Genomic DNA, 7,932 nt, shown 5'->3' on the forward strand with positions numbered 1-7,932 from the left:
AGTTCACTTAAAAAAAAAATTGGAACATCGAAGCAAAGATGGCATTTGGGAACTTCGGGTATTATCCCCTTCTAGCATGAATTGTCAGAGTTTGTCCTGTTTTTCTGGAATTGATTCATTAAAAAAAAAAGAAATTCGAAAATTGGGGTAAAGATTGGCTATGACAACTACATACTCCGCTTACGGTATAAATTCTCATAACTTACCGTCCCCTTTTTTTCTGGAGTTCATTGAAATAAAAATAGAAGAGCGGGTTCAAGATTGGATATGGAAACTTAGAATGTATTCTACTTATGGGGTGAGTTTTCAGAATGAACCCCGTTTTTTTCGGAATTTATCAGAAAAAAAGGAACATCAGGGATGTACCGAGTTATAATTCAATCACTGTGCGTTGGAATATATTCTTTTTATGACATGAATTGTTGTTTTTTTAGAGTTCTCTAAAAATAATGAAAAATCGGGTACAGATTACACACAACAAGTTGGAATATGTTTCATTTGCAGGATGAATTGTCCAATTTTACCCCATTTTTGGCATATCCCACATGTGGGAGTAACTGTCAGATTTTACCTTATTTGTCTCTAAATAGAAAAAATGCGAGCCCCAGATGGGACTTGAACCCACGACCCTCTGAAATCTAGTCGGATGCTCTAACCACTGAGCTACTGGAGACTCTATGGTGAGCAAGGATCAATTTGTGGGCCTCGACTGGAACCGCATCGCGCGGCTACACAGCCAAGTATTGGTAAGCACCTGTGAAAACTCACTAACGGCATCACGCTGTCACATTAAGGCATATCAAGATGCAGCCAACCAATCTCCAAAGTGAGCATGTAAAGATGAAACAATTTTTAGTGTAATAGAAAAAATGCGAGCCCCAGATGGGACTTGAACCCACGACCCTCTGTGATCTAGTCGGATGCTCTAACCACTGAGCTACTGGAGGCTCTATGGTGAGCAAGGGTCAATTTGTGGGCCTCGACTGGAACCGCATCGCGCGGCTACAAAGCCAAGTATTGGTAAGCACCTGTGAAAACTCACTAACAGCAACACGCTGTCACATTAAGGCATATCAAGATGCAGCCAACCAACCTCCAAAGTGAGCATGTAAAGATGAAACAATTTTTAGTGTAATAGAAGGAAGGTGCTTACCAATACTTGGCTGTGTAGCCGCGCGATGCGGTTCCAGTCGAGGCCCACAAATTGACCCTTGCTCACCATAGAGTCTCCAGTAGCTCAGTGGTTAGAGCATCCGACTAGATCACGGAGGGTCGTGGGTTCAAGTCCCATCTGGGGCTCGGATTTTTTCTATTACACTAAAAATTGTTTCATCTTTGTCTCTAAATAAACGAAAAAAAATGGAAAATTAGGATAAAGATTTGATATGGCAACTAAAGTTCTATTCCACTTGCGTGATGAATTGTCAGAACTTATCACGGCTTTCTCGGGACTCGTTGAACAAATGGAAAATCGGGGTAACGATTGGACACGGCAAGTCATGATGTTAACCGATCGAATTGTCACGATTCCCGTTTTTCTACAGTTAATTGAACAAATCGGGGTAAAGATTGGATATGGAAAAGTTATGATATCCACTTGTAGGATGAATTGTTGTAATTAACCCCGTGTTTCTAGAGTTGATCGAGAAAGTAGAAAATTAGGGTGAAGATTGGATTTAGCATGTTAGGATATATTCTAATTGCTGGATAAATTGTCAGAATTTATTGCCTTTTTTCGAGAATTTCCACATTCAGTGAAAAATGAAAAAAGGGGTTAACAATGGATATGTCAAGTTTGGATGTATTGCACATGCAGAGTACGGGCTGTGAAATTGTTTTGATTTTCGAATGCACTCAAAACATGGAAATAGGGATAAACAGATATACTGCAGTTGTAAGTTAGATCGCTGGAAGTGCACCCTTAATTCGCGTAAAAAAATTTTGGGTCGGGGGGTAGTTGTCGGAAGGCTATCCCCGGGTGAAGTCAATAATTTTAGTCGGTACTTTGTAGGATCCCCTGCACAAAGCCTTAGGATTATTCGACAAATCTCACTTAAACAACAACAAACATATGAAACATATGTATGAACTGCGGTTATGAAACGTATATGTGCACGATCGTGCACATATACGTTTCATAACCGCAGTTCATACATATGTTTCATATGTTTGTTGTTGTTTGATTTATCATCTACGGGTTTATGTCGAATTAATTTGATGGCCTGCTCCCAGTTGGCTTGTTAGCTCAATTGGTAGAGCGCTGCACTAGTATCACAGAGGTCAGTGGTTCGAATCCCGTACAGGCCTGAAATTTTTTTCAGGTCTGATTTTCACTATTGCTTAAATATAAATCTCACTTAGTTTGAGATTATTTTGCTGGAAAAGAGAATGTAGCCTTCCCCATAAAATATTTATCAGTACGCAAGTTTTGGTGTTATGTTTCACCACTGTGATGTTCTGATTGCTGAAAAGGGTCTGCATATTATTCACACCCCTGGAATTTAAGTCAATTTAGCGTTAATAATGTCTTCAGGCAATGAGAAATTTTCTCAGAAGTCGCTGTATACACAGATGCATGTGCATATATTGACGGCAAACTATTGATTTATCTTTGCTTAACAAGCAAAGTGGACGTCTTCGTAGAGGCTCACGGGTACTATTCACCGCCAGATAAAACATTGTAACAGAATAATTGAAGGTTCATTGCAAAAGCAGCCCTTGGTGACTTAGGATAAACTACTGTCGTCCCATTCCAACGTGCTGCCTGTTTACTTGTGGAACCGAAGGAGAACTTAACATGCCATCAAGAGTCACTTAGTAGGGCTTCACAAAAGAAAAATCTATGTAAGCAAAGGACAAGTTTTAAGTTTCTCTTCCAAATATTTAATGTCTTCCGATGACATTGACGTACTAATATAGCTGTTCTATTATAAACAAGATCATTAAGCTCACTTTAAAATAAAAAAGAAACAATATACATTAAATTTATATCCCTGATAGAGTAGTTTCCCAAGAGATTATGATTTCACATATTTGAAAAAAAGAGGAATTACTGTGTGACATAGATATGTAGGTTGAAAATTTTAAGGGATAACTTAAGTATAGGTATGTGTCGGAAAAATGATCTTCTCCCTTTCTTTGTTTCTCTCTTTTCGTTTGCTCCTCCCTTTTTCTTTGTTCTTCTCTTCCTCTTTCCAGCTGCTCTTCCATAACTATTTCTTGTTCCAGCCAGTCCATGTTAATCACATGCTCTTCAAAACATAAGATATGTATCACTTAGTAACATCAATATACGACATTTTACAAAGCTGTCTAGCCCTGAGCCTCTGTGGTCTAATACTTCCTTCAAAATCCGTAGACATGGCCGTCCAGTGATGGCCTTTGTCAAAAATATCACCACCAATGTTCATACTAGAGATACAATAACGTTCACCCTAGAATGTGCACATGAACCATTAGGGAGAGTACCTCTTTCCGTGCCAATATTCTTTGATATGCCTGCCCCCTAAGTCGCTGATTATTAACTTTTAAGTAATGTTTTAAGTGAGAAAACAGTAGTTTGATTGCTTCTCAGGGATGAAATGCACCAGTACTTCACTATGCCAGACACCCTCATCTGAAGTTGTGTGTAATTCATAACAGCCTTGTTCACTGGTTTTATTTCATGATAGGCGATAAACCTCAAAGCAACTTCAAGAACTCCCTTAGAACATTCAATGTAAAAGGGACGATTTCGTGTTGAGTTTTTAGGTTAGCCAAAATTCTGTTCTATTCTGAAAGTATGAGAAACCCTCTCAGGATGGCAGAGAAGAAATTAGTTTATCTGACCACGTGGTCCTCCATCTTGAGCCATGGTAAAAATTGATCAACAATCCTATTTTAAAGAGAACGAGAGAATATGGGTGGTTACTAGTTTGCTCGGCTCCCAGGTATTCAGAGAAAAACATAAGAGGATATGCAGAGGCTAAAGCCACGGTGTATCAATGCATTCACTTCAATAATTATTATAAAAGTAATGCAAATTTTTCGTTTTTAGGGCAGATTTAGATGATACGACTTACTCGCATGCGACAAGCTCAAGGTTACTTCCCACTTTTCACTAAAATCTTTGCAAACTATATATCAGAAGAAAGCTTCATAAATGTTTACGATAAAAATGTCTCAAGCAACTTTTCTTTCAAGGACATATCAAGATCCAATATGGCGTGAAATGACCGAAGGGTCTTCTATTGAATTTATTGGATATGGGATGCTGCAGCACGAGCTAATTCGCTGCACAGTCTTATTCTCACTTATTACACAACACCTGTGCAAAGCATGTCAATTAAAAATATCAAATATGGAGAGTGCAGACTACTTTCAATAATTTATAGTGCAAGCAATTTGTTCCTTACCATCATCATTTTGTGTTTACTTTCCATTTACAGACTCAATTGGCTGTAAAAAAAAAAAAAAAATTCAAAAAATTTTACCTTAAGTTACTTCTTAAAGTAAGAAACCACAAGACTAAACAACAAGTGTAGAAACTTAGACATACTTAGGCTAAAACTGTGATTCAAAAATAAAAAACTACCCCCCTCCAAAAAAAAAATTATACCAGTCTTTGATACCATCCTGTTAATCTCCAGTTTTTTTTCACTTTTCTTTGCTTTTAATTTTGTAAACACATATCATGCTTCTTCTCAATGGCAAGAGCCTGAGTTTCCAAGAAAACCCAAATAACCAGAAAGAGTATTGGCAAGAAAGATAACCAAATGAGCAGTGGTATAAAACTAGAGCTTGGAGCAATTAACCGACCTGAATGACTGCTACACCCCATTCTTTTCTGTGATGTCTGTGTGGCCCTTGATCGATTCTTAGCTTTGCCTTGCTCAAAAAATGAAATTGTGCTGAGGACAACATTAGATTTTGGGATATGGTACTGTGATTTCTAACACAGAATCTTTAATCCAATTACTGATAGCAAAGGAGTTAATTACCGTATAAGTTGACCCCCATTTTCAAGGTTGAAAATCAGATTTTTCATTATTTCTAGTAAAGAAAAATTCAGACCGACAGAAATTTCCCATATGGTTGATCTCTTATTTCTGAGAATGCATTGAAAACGTGGTGAATTAAAAAAAACTGCAGAGCAAAATGTAACCATGTGCTGTGAAGATTAGTAGCACTTGTTTACATCCCCACGATTCATGATTTAAGCATATACAACCACTTCGATTTACTGGAGAAGTAATTCACCATCTTTTGTAAATCGTTTTGAAAATGAAATCTTCATGCGTTTAAATAACCTTTTGAAAGGAGATTTAGTAGACTAAAGGAACACCGAAGAGCTTCAAAGGATTGCTTGATGAAAACATGGCCATCTTGGAAACTACACAATATTTAACATAGATGGTCCAAGCACATAACAAACAAGACCGCACAAGAAAACAGCATTTCCCAGGTCACTAAGTTACTGTAATCATTCGCTGAAAATGAGAATTCAGCACCGAAGCTGTAAGGAAAATTGTCTGCTCTACAGATCAGAAGATACAATAGAAATCAGCCCCACTAGGTTTCTGTTTAAGCCACATAAAATTTATTATTTCAAACTTTTTCATAGATGAAGAACGCACTGAAAACTGACAAAACTTGAACACAATTAGAACTTGTTTTGTGAACCTGGTTTTCCGAATGGACTTCAGGCAATTGTTATGCTAATTTCTTGGATTGCTTGGGTCAGGTCTTTATCATTCTATGATCTGTGTAAAAGACGAGAGTGATTTTTTGGGCTAATTTTTCCATCATAAAGAGTCGACTGATACACAGATAAATATGGTGATACCTCGACGATAAATGTAGAGGATGGCAATCAATGAAATGATCAGTGTCTAATCATGAACTAGCTCTTTGTCAGTGACAAGTTTGCAAAGTTAATATTGGAGAAGGGTACATTACTTCATACAACAGTTACTGTGAAACCATCATACTGAAGCATATATATGATGACTGCTACACTCAACCAGACCTCTTTGTGCAAGAAAATCCTGGAACCACATATAAAAACAAGCAGTAAAGGTCTGAAAAATTTAAACCTTGCAGACGTAGTTGTTTTGAGAAATATTGCTTTCTACATGTGCCTTAGCCTAAGAGTAATGGTAAAATGAACAGGTGCCATATTTGTCTGTCAGTGGATTGAATCTATTGGGTGAACACCAGAAAAATAATAATATTGATACAATTAAAATGAGGATTTAGTATAGGTATGCTGTGGTTTAGTTTGATCCTTAGTTTAATTCTTTTACTTTTAATAGCTGAGGCCAAATTGATGGTGACACATCATCTCATCATAACATACACTCTAGGAGCTACATTTTATCTTTCTTTACACCTTAAGCATTTTCATTCATATCATTAACAAAACCAAAGGAAAATTATGCTTATACCAAGGACAAAAATTAATCACAACATTTAAACCTTTTTATAACTAGTGCATAATTTTCCAAGAAAATGTTTACAATGGAGCTTACCACCTCATTGGCACTTTTGTTTACTTTGCTTTGCTGCTGGTTGTCATCCAGGCCTGTATGTATGAAATTAAGTAAGGGTGAAAAGATTAGTATTTTCTTTGCAAAGATAGTTGCAGCGAGTGTCTCCCCTAATATATGGATCACCAAAGGCTCACAATGAAAGCCAAGAAGACCAAGTTCTTGCTAACACATGTAGGAGCAATAATTGCTACTAAAAGGCAATAGTCTCTACTGAATTAAGTATTCAATTGTGCATGAATTAGTATTTATTTCATTTCAATATTGAAAACACAGTTGAAACAGTATGTAAAGTGTGGTAACATATAACATGCATATTATTATCATATTCCTTATGATTTAGTTCAAAGGGCTTTATTCTAAATAGATCAAAAGAAAGAAAGTGGCTTACGTCAGCCACTGATTTCAATCAAAAAGCACACATTATTAAGTGAAGAGTAATTTTGCTGCAAATCTGTCCTCTTCTGGGCGAGCAAAGAGAATGATTTATTGCATTGTAACCCAACTGTTTCTTGCTGGAGAGCATGAGAGAGAGCACCCTATCCTTTATAAAAGATACCAGATCTTCATCATACGTGTCAACAGTTTGTGGGTTAACTTTCCAGGATATATGATGTTTGACATCAACCATACCAGAGGTTGAATTTTTGCGTAGTCCCATACAATTACAATGAATAGATGTCTTCAATTGTCTCCATAATAACCATCAATGTAGACACTATGAGATTGCTACATGTAACATAATAAAAATTATAATGAGGCTGGAAGAAAATCACAAATTTTCGGTCATTGAAACACGGAGATTTGTCTCGTTTTTTAATTATGTATCATCTACTTTTGCATGTCCCAAACAAAATAATAATAAAAAAATCATCCCTCGACACAGAAGGATTCAATGAATCCAGGTTAGTAGTTACTCGGACGCTTTATCGGTATCTGACAGTATTTAGCCCGAAACTTGAACGTGATCTTTGAAGAATGGTTGTAATATTTAAATTTAACAAAAATAATAGCATGAAGTGCAACGTAAACCTTACCTTACCGTACTAGTTGCGATAGAAATGCACAACTTCGATCACCAACGCACTCCAAACTAATAAGGGAATCGAAGCCGCGAGGCAATGTCAAATTCTCGTCTTCCTACGCTTTCCAACGCATCGAAGAAAATTTCGCCAATAATTCGCACTTAAAAACGCAACCAGAATCTTAATCTTTCACCAATCCGAAGTGTCCCAAACGACACCTAGGATAGCTCATGAAACAAGGATATCCCGTGAAATTCTTAACCTTCCAGCGCGGAAATCTTAACTATCTTCTTACAATTAATATTGTTACATTGCAAAATTACCTCCCCTAGTTGGGAAGTGACAAGCAAGAAACACGTTCACAACGCCTTTTGATTGGA

General features: G+C 36.9%; 1 protein-coding gene, 1 long non-coding RNA gene and 1 other non-coding gene across 8 annotated transcripts in view; 1 reads left to right on the forward strand and 2 right to left on the reverse strand.

Annotated features, from left to right (window-relative positions):
- LOC111346639 (uncharacterized) overlaps nucleotides 1–7,932 on the forward strand; it is a 327,471-nt gene that overhangs the window by 104,898 nt on the left and 214,641 nt on the right. The window lies entirely within an intron of this gene.
- Nucleotides 601–674, reverse strand: Trnas-aga (transfer RNA serine (anticodon AGA)). The gene has a single exon. It is a non-coding gene; the product is annotated as a tRNA-Ser (tRNA).
- LOC148726273 (uncharacterized) lies at nucleotides 2,868–7,885 on the reverse strand. 4 transcript variants are annotated; one of them, XR_015989406.1, is made up of 5 exons: nucleotides 7,570–7,885; nucleotides 6,457–6,562; nucleotides 4,395–5,741; nucleotides 3,829–3,874; nucleotides 2,868–3,251 (listed from the first exon to the last, which is right to left on the reverse strand). It is a non-coding gene; the product is annotated as an uncharacterized LOC148726273 (long non-coding RNA). The 4 variants fall into 4 exon arrangements; XR_015989407.1 differs by having other exon boundaries at nucleotides 6,510–6,562; nucleotides 7,570–7,884; XR_015989405.1 differs by having other exon boundaries at nucleotides 6,510–6,562; nucleotides 7,565–7,884.

The sequence above is a fragment of the Stylophora pistillata genome, chromosome 7, assembly GCF_964205215.1.
Source record: "Stylophora pistillata chromosome 7, jaStyPist1.2, whole genome shotgun sequence".
Classification (NCBI taxonomy): Eukaryota; Metazoa; Cnidaria; class Anthozoa; order Scleractinia; family Pocilloporidae; genus Stylophora; species Stylophora pistillata.